The sequence below is a fragment of the Dysidea avara genome, chromosome 8, assembly GCF_963678975.1.
Source record: "Dysidea avara chromosome 8, odDysAvar1.4, whole genome shotgun sequence".
Classification (NCBI taxonomy): Eukaryota; Metazoa; Porifera; class Demospongiae; order Dictyoceratida; family Dysideidae; genus Dysidea; species Dysidea avara.
In genome coordinates this window covers 17,833,067-17,845,462 of record NC_089279.1, presented here as the reverse complement: position 1 = coordinate 17,845,462, position 12,396 = coordinate 17,833,067, and the positions used below count along the sequence as shown (strand labels likewise).

Here is a 12,396-nt window from a genome sequence, read left to right as displayed (position 1 = left end):
CGAGCTGAAAATCAGTATGTAGCTGGAATAATCATCATAGAAAGTCCTTGCAGTAGTACAGAAGAATCGGATTACAAATCACTGAGTTATGATTCGAAAGGCAACTAGGTGCAGCAAATGCGAGATCGAGATACTCTAATAGAACAGTCACCCTAATAAAGCATTCAGCTGCATTTATAATTTACTCAGTTATATTACATTGTAAGTTATTCTGTAGGGAATTCAGCTACAAACAAGTCACCCTGTAGTCAGATCAGCTAGAAGAAGGTACCTAATAGAGAGTTCAGCTACAAATAAGCCATCATGTAGAGAGTTCAGCTCAAATAAATCACCCTGTAGAGAATTCAGCTACAAACAAATTGCCCTGTAGAGAGATCAGTTAGAAGAAGTTACCTTGTAGAGAGTTCAGCTACAAAGAAACAATCATGCAAAGAGTTTAACTACAAACAAATCACCCAGTAAAAAGTTCCGCTATGAACAGATCACACTGTAGAGAGTTCAGTTAGAAACAAGTCATCCTGTAGAGAGATCAGCTAGAAGAAGTCACCATGTAGAGAGTTCAGTTACAAAGAAACAATCATGCAAGGAGTTTAGCTACAAACAAATCACCCAGTAGAAAGTCCCGCTATTAACAGATCACACTGTAGAGAGTTCAGTTAGAAACAAGTCATCCTGTAGATAGATCAGCTAGAAGAAGTCACTTTGTAGAGAGTTCAGCTACAAACCAATCACCCTGTAGAGAGTTCAGCTACAAACAAGTCACCATGTAGAGAGTTCAGCTAGAAGAAGTTACATTGTAGAGAGTTCAGCTACAAAGAAACTACCATGTAGAGAGTTTAGCTGCAAACAAATCGCCTGTAGAGAATTCAGCTACAAACAAATCACCCTGTAGAAAGATTAGCTAGAAGAAGTTACCTTGTAGAGAGTTCAGCTACAAACAAATCACCCTGTAGAGAGTTCAGCTACAAACAAGTCACCATGTAGAGAGTTCAGCTGCAAACAAATCACCTGTAGAGAATTCAATTACAAACAAATCACCCTGTAGAAAGATCAGCTAGAAGAAGTTACCTTGTAGAGAGTTCAGCTACAAACCAATCACCCTGTAGAGAGTTCAGCTACAAACAAGTCACCATGTAGAGAGTTCAGCTAGAAGAAGTTACATTGTAGAGAGTTCAGCTACAAAGAAACTACCATGTAGAGAGTTCAGCTGCAAACAAATCGCCTGTAGAGAATTCAGCTACAAACAAATCACCCTGTAGAAAGATTAGCTAGAAGAAGTTACCTTGTAGAGAGTTCAGCTACAAACAAATCACCCTGTAGAGAGTTCAGCTACAAACAAGTCACCCTGTAGAGAGATCAGTTAGAAACAAGTCATCCTGTAGAGAGTTCAGCTAGAAGAAGTTACATTGTAGAGAGTTCAGCTACAAAGAAACTACCATGTAGAGAATTCAGCTACAAACAAATCACCCTGTAGAAAGGTCAGCTAGAAGAAGTTACCTTGTAGAGAGTTCAGCTACAAACAAATCACCCTGTAGAGAGATCAGCTAGAAACAAGCCACCCGTAGAGAGTTCAGCTAGAAGAAGTTACATTGTAGAGAGTTCAGCTACAAAGAAGCTACCATGTAGAGAGTTCAGCTGCAAACAAATCGCCCTGTAAAGAATTCTGCTACAAACAAATCACCCTGTAGAAAGGTAAGCTAGAAGAAGTTACCTTGTAGAGAGTTCAGATACAAAAAAATCACCCTGTAGAGAGTTCAGCTACAAACAAGTCACCATGTAGAGAGTTCAGCGAGAAGAAGTTACATTGTAGAGAGTTCAGCTACAAAGAAACTACCATGTAGAGAGTTCAGCTGCAAACAAATCGCCCTGTAGAGAATTCAGCTACAAACAAATTACCCTGTAAAAAGATCAGCTAGAAGAAGTTACCTTGTAGAGAGTTCAGCTACAAACAAATCACCCTGTAGAGAGTTCAGCTAGAACCAAGTCACCCTGTAGAGAGATCAACTAGAAACAAGCCACCCGTAGAGAGTTCAGCTAGAATAAGTTACACTGTAGAGAGTTCGGCTACAAAGAAACTACCATGTAGAGAGTTCAGCTGCAAACAAATTGCCCTGTAGAGAATTCAGCTACAAACAAATCACCCTGTAGAAAGATCAGCTAGAAGAAGTTACCTTGTAGAGAGTTCAGCTACAAACAAACCACCCTGTAAAGAGTTCAGCTACAAACAAGTCACCCTGTAGAGAGATCAGCTAGAACCAAGTCACCCTGTAGAGAGATCAACTAGAAACAAGCCACCCGTAGAGAGTTCAGCTAGAATAAGTTACACTGTAGAGAGTTCGGCTACAAAGAAACTACCATGTAGAGAGTTCAGCTGCAAACAAATCACCCTGTAGAGAATTCAGCTACAAACAAATCACCCTGTAGAAAGATCAGCTAGAAGAAGTTACCTTGTAGAGAGTTCAGCTACAAACAAATCATCTTGTAGAGAGTTCAGCTAGAAGAAGTTACATTGTAGAGAGTTCAGCAGTTTAGCTGCAAACAAATCGCCCTGTAGAGAATTCAGCTACAAACAAATCACCCTGTAGAAAGATCAGCTAGAAGAAGTTACCTTGTAGAGAGTTCAGCTACAAACAAATCACCTTGTAGAGAGTTCAGCTACAAACAAGTCACCCTGTAGAGAGATCAACTAGAAACAAGCCACCCATAGAGAGTTTAGCTAGAAGAAGTTACCTTGTAGAGAGTTCAGCTACAAGCAAATCATCTTGTAGAGAGTTCAGCTAGAAGAAGTTACATTGTAGAGAGTTCAGCAGTTTAGCTGCAAACAAATCGCCCTGTAGAGAATTCAGCTACAAACAAATCACCCTGTAGAAAGATCAGCTAGAAGAAGTTACCTTGTAGAGAGTTCAGCTACAAACAATTCACCCTGTAGAGAGTTCAGCTACAAACAAGTCATCCAGTAGAGGGATCAGCTAGAAGGATCACCTTGCAGAGAGGTCAGCTACAAAGAAATCACCCTGCTTCATCTTTTCTTCTTCCTGTAGTAAAGAAAAAAATGACAGGTTGAAAAGCCCTAAAGCCGGCCATAGGCTGGCTTTGGGGTATACAAATACAAAAAGAAGTGAAATCTAATCCAAAACAGCCAAGCTGTAAAAAAAGAGTGCGGCCCTGAGAAAGGCTATGGTGAAAAAAGATGTGAAATCCAAGGTGGCGGCCAAGAAATGGCTGTGATGGTAGGTTAATGGTAAAAATTTGAATAACAACAATTCAGTGAATTTGGTGCCGCTTGGTCTTGGCACAAAATTCACTTGAATTGTCGTTATTAAAATTTTTACCAGTAACCTACCATCACAGCCATTTCTTGGCCACCACCTTGGATTTCACATCTTTTTTCACCATAGCCTTTCTCAGGGCCGCACTCTTTTTTTACAGCTTGGCTGTTTTGGATTAGATATTATTTACTCTAATAAAGCAGTCATATTGAAATGAAATTCTCTAATACAGTAACCAGCTAAAGAATTCAAGACTATTTGAAGCCTAAACATCAATGAAAATGGTCTGATACAGCAATAAACTGGCATTATTAGCCAATTATGGTGGCATAATTTTGGGAATAATGGGCAATTCTCAAAAGCATAATAGGTGATTTTTTGAGCACTGCTCAAAAGCATAATGCTCAATTTTTGGAGCATAATAGCCTCATGCCTAATCATAACTCAGTGATTTGTAATCCGATTCCTCTGTACTACTGCAAGGACTTTCTATGATGATTATTCTAGCTATATACTGATTTTCAGCTCGTTGCTCTAAGCGGTTTGCCTGGTAGATACGAAAACTAATAGTTTTTTATTCATAAAAATCGATCGCGTAATTTTGACACAGGTTGGGTTTCATGTCATATCTCCATGATCTTTACCCCGATTCCTTTCAAACCACAAAAAGGCACTCCTAAGATGGTTGCTCCATCTACATATCAATTTTCAACTGATTCCTCCAAGGCGTTTACCCTGTAGGCGTGACAGACCTTCGACCTTATTTTACGCAAATAATTGGTCATAACTCCGTGAATGTTCATCGGATTCCTACCAAAGTTGGTACGGAGATCCGCCTTAATGAGCCCTTTAAGTGTGCCAAATTTCAGCCAAATCCGAGCACGCATTCGTGTTTTTTGGCGAATTTTGCGAAGTGTGCGAAATGAAGATGAAGAAGAAGAAACACGAAGAAATTAAAACGAAATTTTGTTCGCTCGTATCTCGTAAATGGCTGGAGCAATTTTCTTCAAATTTGGTATGTAGACTCCCCTAACTGGGCGGCACGTCTCCAGCAAATTTGGTTCCAATCGGATAAGGGATCACAGAGCTACATAGGTGTGAAAATTGCATTTTCTTTCTTCCTGTTAATATACTCACGGTGTGGCGCGCCGGCTTCTTAGGCCGCACGACACACTATCGTGTGTCTTGATAGACAGGTTAGTCACTGTAGACTATATAGACAGGTTAGTCACTATAGACAGGTTAGTCACTATAGACTATATAGACAGGTTAGTCACTATAGACTATATAGACGGGTTAGTCAACCTAGTCTATATAGACCGGCTGGTTAGTCACGATTGACCGATTAGCTCCCCCGTGTGCCGGTTACTATAGCGAATTAATAAGAATTCCGTTTTTAGTAGTATATTAGTTCCGTGTTACGGATAACATCCTGTCTGTAACGCCACTTTGGTTCACTGTCACACAGCGATTACTAAATTGCAGGCTGTTGACGCTGGTCGTGGCTTAATTTGTGGTTAACATCAAGGATCAAGAAAGCGTGGAGCGGACATCAAAGGATCAAGGCAAGATTTAGAAAGCAATCAAGACATCAAGAAGGTTTTTTAACGATCAAAAGTTTTGATCCCGGTCGCAAGTGTTTCAACCGGAAGTATAGAAGTGACTACCCCTTGCTAAGCTACGCCAGTGAAATCCCTCATCACCAACTTGGAACCTACTAGCTGCTCCGCTACAAAACCAGCTAAGTCACACTACATGTGTATAACTGTCTTAATTTAAATATAGCTATTGCATTATTCAACTATCAACTGAACGCGTGACGTAAAACTATAGTGGGTTTGCTGGCTCACGCGGGCTTGTTTTCAATAGCGATAGCTATCACGTAACCAGCAACGCGTCTCGTTAGTGCTGTGAGGGGTTCCTCAGACAACCACTGATCGTGCGGAAGGGCTCGTCGAGGCGCTGGACCTGGCTCTCGGGCGGTCCTTCGCTCCGTCGGCTTGGCTGTCGCAGCTTGGATCCCTCGGCGGAGCGGAAGTCCAGAAACCTCTTTGAAACTGCAGGCTGACGCATCAACACATAACGCTGACGAAACTCCACCTGTCACTGGTCAGGCTTCCTAATCGACTCACACAGTGTCTTCTCAACATACCAACGCAACCGCCAGTCCCAGTGACGCCGCGGCTACAAGGCGCAACAGCTTGCAAACCTGTTACTTCAAGCGACGTCCAGTGGCACCCAAATATCTCAGTCACAGATCACCGTTGCTATCCCCATTCCACAGGCTTCCTTGGCACAACTCGTGCTTCCTACTTCTGGAACAACAGTGACCCCTACCTCTCAACCAGCAGTCAACCCGAACATATTTCCTCAGCTGCAGTCTACAGCTGGGAACCAAAGTTCCTCAATCAACAACAACTTACATGCACTTCAGGCCATGTCCCGCTGTTCTGGCCATCTTCGGGTAGCCTCAACCAGCCAGAACTGCATACTCAAGAACTAGCCATTCTTGGTACTACTCATCCTCCTCCACTAATAGCTCCACTACCGGCACGTTTACGTACTGGAATCCTTGTGGAGTAGTACATAGAATTCAATAGCTCGTTCGTCCATGCCATATTCTCTGTACCCGACGAACCCACCACTCAGCAGCATGTGCAAATGCTCATGCTGAAAATGTCATCTCAGAGTGATGTGTTTCGACTTGCCCCAACCCACCCACACCAAACATCAACTCCTTTGCCTCATGGATGGTGGCCTGGAACATGTATGTCTCCACCATTCTTCTAGCTAAACTATCCGGAGCGCTAGAAATGTTCAGCTACCAGTGCATTATACTCCTTAAACTAGTGTTGCACCAATACACATTTTTTCACATTACTTTTACCAATATCAATATTTGCCTATTCTTGTAAATGTCATGCTGATATTAACCGATATTCAGTCCTTCAGAACGAGGAAGGGGAAGCAGAAAATCACCTAAAATAAATTGCAAATGTAATGATAATGTAATCAATGTGGTTAATTGAGTGTGCATAAGATTTTACAATGTTGTTGAAGTATTGCCACTAACCTCTTCACGGAAAAGAAGCCAAGTGGTTATAAAATAGCTAAGCCAGCTTATTAAACAGTGTTTCTGGTGGGATTCGAGACCATTTGTGAGAAGTGATTGACTAATTATGTGGGGTGCCAATAAATATACACAGCCTACTATAGCCTGGCAGCCATACTTGCACAAATAAAGCCTACATAGTTAAGTGTTGTATGCTGCATTTCACAGCTTCTTTACTTTCACCGGTTCATTACAGTCATCAATGATTGATTGTGGGTTTAACTAAATATCTCCACTTTGTAACCGATACTGCTACTTGTAAAATTAGCTAATATCGGCTTTTACTGATAATTCAACCCAATTATCAGTGCAATGCTACTTTAAACTTCCAACCCGCCCCTAGCAGTCCATCCTACCTTCCCACCACAATCACTCACGCAAATCTGCTGTGATTTGAACAATCTAAGGACTTACCAACACCCCAATTGTCAATACCTCAACATTTGCAACAATGCAAGGTGCACAACCAATTACAAAGCACACTTGCCCCACCTTATTTGTGGGGATTCCCCTACCCAGCATGCACCCCACTACTACAGTACCACTCACTCTTGAGTGCGAAGTATACAATCACCCTGACAAGGCTTTTGTACAGCTGTTCTTATCAGACATTTGACAAGGGTGTAACTTTGGTTACACAGGCCCACACTCCATGTGCACAGCGCACAACTTACACCCCATGTACACATGCAGTGCACAACTTACAATCTGTGTTTGTGAACCCATCTGTTTTGGGTGACCCTCTTGCTCAGAATGCACTCAAACTAGAACCTTTCAGTGCCCTCACTTGTCTGCACCTGTGGGCTTCAGCAGTAACAATTCCATAGCTCCCTCTGCATGTGCTCTTAATTACTATGCAGTAGATGATGCATACTCCACAGTTAACAAGCTTGGAACCCTGATAATCACTAATAATCCTTATTACATTTGAACACTTCACAAAGATCCCTGATATTTTATTCAACTTAAACCCTTCATTCTGTGCATTATCCCAACATGTCACTAGAATACATTAACAAATGTACTAGAGTTATGTGTCATATTTAATTTGTAGCACTTGTTACTGTCATGCATATTCATGTGTAGGTTCACATTAACCTACATTGCTTGCGTTTGTGTGCATATTGATATGGCCGCTGAAGTCAGTCATGTAGTTTATTGAAAATATATGGGATACATAGAATCACCAGATTATACATTGTACTCACATAAAACATGTCACAGATGTATGGTTGTGCATGTGCCATAGCCATGGTAGATGGAATAATATTTGTCATCAAATCTTACGGTCAGTACATAAGAAGCTATTCAAAGGGGGCAGCAGCACAACTTGATGGCTCGTCCCAGTAGTGGTAGACACCATTTATGGTCTCAACACGACCACTGTGATAATAATGTACAGATACGTATTGATTATACTACTACTATATACATTACATCATTCATAGATTTGATGTCATTAAGGGTTAATTACCATCACATGTGGCAGTATTACATAGTCATAATGTAACAGTAATGAGTGGTATGGTAAATCAGAGTTACAGTCAATGGAAGAATTGGATTTTGTCACTCATGTTGTTGTACTCATTGTGAGCTTTGATATTGTATGCGTACGTTAATAGTACTGGAACATTAATTCAATTATGACAAATAGACACAAATTCTGCAAAATATACATCATCATGTGTTATGTTTTATATCACTGTTAACAACTATTTTGGGGGAAATTGGGCGCAAATTGCTGAACTTAGTTAAAAGTAATTCAGTACAAAGATGCGTGTGTTATCACTAATGCGACTTACCAATAAATGCTATGTTCAAACTGGTTACGTTTGTTGCGACTAACACTGTGAAAAAAGAGGAATATAAGATGGTATATCTAATGGCTTAAACTATACAAATAATCTCAGTATAGTCTTGCATTATACTAACTATCTTATACTTTAGTATAAACCCCATCTTATATTATGGGAAACAGATTATACTTTAGTTTAATACACATTCTTTGTATGGCTTTGTTTACTTAACTAAATGTGATAAATTTTTAGCTTCACCATCAGATCTCATTATTGTCTCATTTTTAGCTTCACCATCTCATTATCACCATCTCATGTGACTTAAGATTTTTTTTACTGTACCAAACAAAGTCATGATGATTTTACAATAAGTAGCTACACTTCTGTTAATCACTATAGCTAGCTAACTAACTTCAGTTTGTTGTGATAATTTCATACACACACATTTTCATACGGTAAAGCATATAATACCAGAAAAAATTAATTATTCAATCTAAGAGTCATACAAATCTAGATTTTCTTACACAGTTAGCACACCTGCAAAAGTTTGTAGTAATGCTTGTTTTAAAATTGAAGGGGTCAGTGGTGTGCGCATGCGTATCAGATGCAATTAAGTCGCCATCTTTGTCGCTATTGTTGTATCAGTCATCAGAGCTCGAGGTTGTAAATGTGAGTAATATGACGGTGTATCTCGCGGAGAGAGTGTGCGCGATCGGCGCCATCGTCCAATGAGCCACGATGATAGTTATGGACCACAACTGTACGTCCCTGCTGGCTGTAGTGGTGAAGTGGCGCGGCCAAGTGGACAATTCCTTCGAAATCAGCAATCAAAAACAGCTCTAGATGAGTAAGTATTAGACTAAAATGATAGCTTGTACGATAGGTTTAGCCGTATTAAATTGTTTATTGTGTATTGTATGACAATGGCCTGCAAATGATTCAACTTTGGTGTTGCTGTGTACGTATTAGCTACATGTTTTATATCCTGTTATCTCAGCTTATGGCGGATGACGAGTGTACACAGTTCATTAGCCATCAACGGTAAGAGTATGCATGGTCTGCTGTTATGATTTTGTATATTATCTCTTCAGAGGTACAGTTTCTTGTCGAACCTCTTAGTTCTACAGGCTGTCAGTGTACAACATCTGCAGTGTTAGTTTCCTTCAATGGCAGCTGCTTCCTTTAAAGAATCTGATAGCGACCATATGTGAACAGTTTTGTTCTTTTTTCACGGAGTTGTTCAACGTCATCTTCTAATTACTTACAGCTGTAAGTGCATTAAGCCTGATTGTGTTTTTATTCATTTTCTTTTCAATAGGGTAGGAATTACAGACTTGGTCTCAGTTCTAGGAGATTCTTCTTATTGCTAACATCTGTAAGTAAGTACACTGAGAGTGTCCAGTATACAATTTATATTTACCTTTGTTTAGATTTGTGGAAACTGGTCTCATTTCTTCATGTGTTTCACTACTTTTTATCAACAGCTGATGGCTGCTACCTCATCTGGCACTGTAAATGAGTTGAGTGCTTTCAAGAACCTGTTCCGTCTTGTTTGTCCTTATTTTACTGACCATGCTCGTATTGCTAACAAAAGTAAGTTCACTGAGAGTATGCAATTATATTATATTCAGTCTTGTTTCAGTTGTACTTAGTAATTACAAGATTCTTGGACTTGGTTATCAGTGTATCAGATGCTTCTTGTGAGCTTACGTAACACGTTAGCCCAACAAAGTCACATGCTAAGTGGCTGTTTTATGTCTGGTTAGACTCACTGATAACACCTGTAAGTACACAAAATAATCCAGAATATGAATTATGTTTGCCTCCATTTAGGGTTGTGAGACCTGGTCTTATCAGACTTGTCTTAGTTGTACATGGATTGTCGGTCTCAGACTCGGTTTCAGTTTTAAAGATTGTTACAAACTGTAAGTACAATGATTGTTCAGTGTACACATTATTATTTACCATCTTTAATAGAGTTGTGGGACCTAGCCGCCGTTCTACATGGTAATACTAGGTTTCCAGACAAGGTCTCGGTTTTATGAGATTCTTATTGTTACAAGCTGTAAGTCCAACAATTGTCCAGAATACACATTATATTTACCATCTTTGTATTAGAGCTGTGGGACAGTTCTACCAGATGACTAACAGATTGTCACAGAGTTCTACATAGTGATGATAATACAGGTAATTTGTAATGGAACTTGTGAATTGTATTTATTGTCTTACCTGCTGTAGTTGGATAAAGACGGATAAATGACGAAATTGATTTGATACTGTCATGGCCAAGGAGACATTGATTTACTATTGTGATTTTAACATATTTACAGAATTAAATTGATTACAAATATAATTATAGAAATTATTTAATTAAGGTAGTCACAGATTATAGGAAAGTGAATAAGTACAGTAGTATAGTAGCCAATATATGGTTGAAATAGTGTGATGTATAGTCTGATAATACACCACACTATACTAGTGATTTAATCTCTAATATATGACTATCTTAAATGTATTCAATAAGCTTGTTATAGTAAAGTCCTAATCTATTAATATATGCTGTACTATTTCATTCCAATACTAACATAATAAGACTGTTATAGACCTTATTATTCTGAGCTTTTTTCACAGTGTAAATGTGCCTATGTTTGTTGCGGCTAAATGTGGTTATGTGTTGCGATTATATGTGCTTATGTGTTGCGATTATATGTGTTATGTGTCGCGATTATGTGTTTATGTGTTGCGATTATATGTGCGATATTTGTTGCGACTAAATGTTGTTATGTGTTGCGATTACATGTGGTTATTTGTTGCGATGTGCATAACGTTTGTTGCGACTGAATGTTTGTAATGTTTGTTGCGACTAAATGTTGTAATGCTTGTTGTGACTTAATGTTTGAAATGTTTGTTGCGACTAGATGTTTGTAATGTGGACTGTCACTGAATGTTGGTAATGCTAGAGTGTTGTAATGTTGAGTGTAGGTACTGTGGGCTGTGAGTACTGTTGGGTGTAGGCACTATTGAGTGAAGTTAGAATTGGGCATAGGTACTGTTGGGCGTAAGTACTGTTGGGCGTAGGCACTGTTGGGTGTATGTACTGTTGGGCATTATTAATGTCTTGTAAGTTACATCATCAAAGATAGCATTAAGCATGACACAACTGGGACAGTGATAACACACGATTCCCCTTCAAGCAAATGCACTTCACCTCAGTTGCCCTACCTCCCCCAAAGAGTTGTATGTATGTATGTGTATACAGGTATGTGAAGTGATGTTTCTATGTAGTTATCATGTGAAGTAATGTGTTTAGAGCTTGGTGCGGTGGAAGGGTGGTTTGTGTAGGGCATGCCGTAGCGTGCCATGATGTGTCATGAAGGTAGCATGTTAACAGTAAGCAATGAAAACCTTAATGAAATTACCCATTGACAACATGCCAATACCTCAGGGATGAGATCACTTCTTTTTTCATATAGCTAGACTACAAGCAGGAGTCCATAGGTCTACCAACAGGTGTAAGAAGAGGACCTTGTGAGTCCAATTTGCGTGATGAAAAGAGATGACAGTGATTCTGAAGAAATGATGGGCACCGACAAAGAAGCAAGCGATTAAAATCCTTTTTAAAATGTACTTATAAAGTTATAGTAGCTAACAAAACAACACAATTTTTATAACGAGTGCTTATCAAAACTTTACATAATATGTGCATGTGCTAGTGACTAACAGCCAGCAAAGTATACAATCTTTTTTGTATTGTAGCTATGCAAAAACATGTTTGGGAATAATTAAGTGTGCATGCAAGTAAAATGACTCAGCCTAACATATTTATACGTAATATCTAAGATAGTTATCTAATGTGTTAAAATGTTCAAAGTAAACAACTAAACATATAAGTGCAAATCAGGTCTGCCAGAGAATGCAATCTTTACAGCTTCTCTTATCAATTCATCAACACCGTTTTCACAAACAGCCAACATCTGTACACCTTCATTATGTCTTACTGTCTCAGCAATTTGTAGTACTCCATCAGTTTGGAGGTCATTACCACCAACTAGTAGAATATTTAGACCATAATGTATAGTTATGACATCGCAAATACTACTAGCAGCTTCTTTGGTGATATTGTTATTGCTAAGTGTTAGCACTCTTAGTGTGCAGATATTTCTTAGAGCTCTAAGAATTCTAATTACTCCCTTAGTGCCTAACATGTTGTTACCAAGGT

At 39.3% G+C, this 12,396-nt stretch overlaps 1 long non-coding RNA gene across 4 annotated transcripts; it reads left to right on the top strand.

Moving 5' to 3' along the window:
• Positions 1-8,816: 8,816 nt before the first annotated feature.
• LOC136263899 (uncharacterized) lies at positions 8,817-10,529 on the top strand. 4 transcript variants are annotated; one of them, XR_010704827.1, is made up of 10 exons: positions 8,817-9,024; positions 9,175-9,218; positions 9,269-9,446; positions 9,496-9,552; positions 9,662-9,770; positions 9,820-9,960; positions 10,011-10,102; positions 10,155-10,242; positions 10,296-10,364; positions 10,416-10,529. It is a non-coding gene; the product is annotated as an uncharacterized lncRNA (long non-coding RNA). The 4 variants fall into 4 exon arrangements; XR_010704826.1 differs by having other exon boundaries at positions 9,608-9,770; XR_010704828.1 differs by having other exon boundaries at positions 9,496-9,556.
• Positions 10,530-12,396: the final 1,867 nt, after the last annotated feature.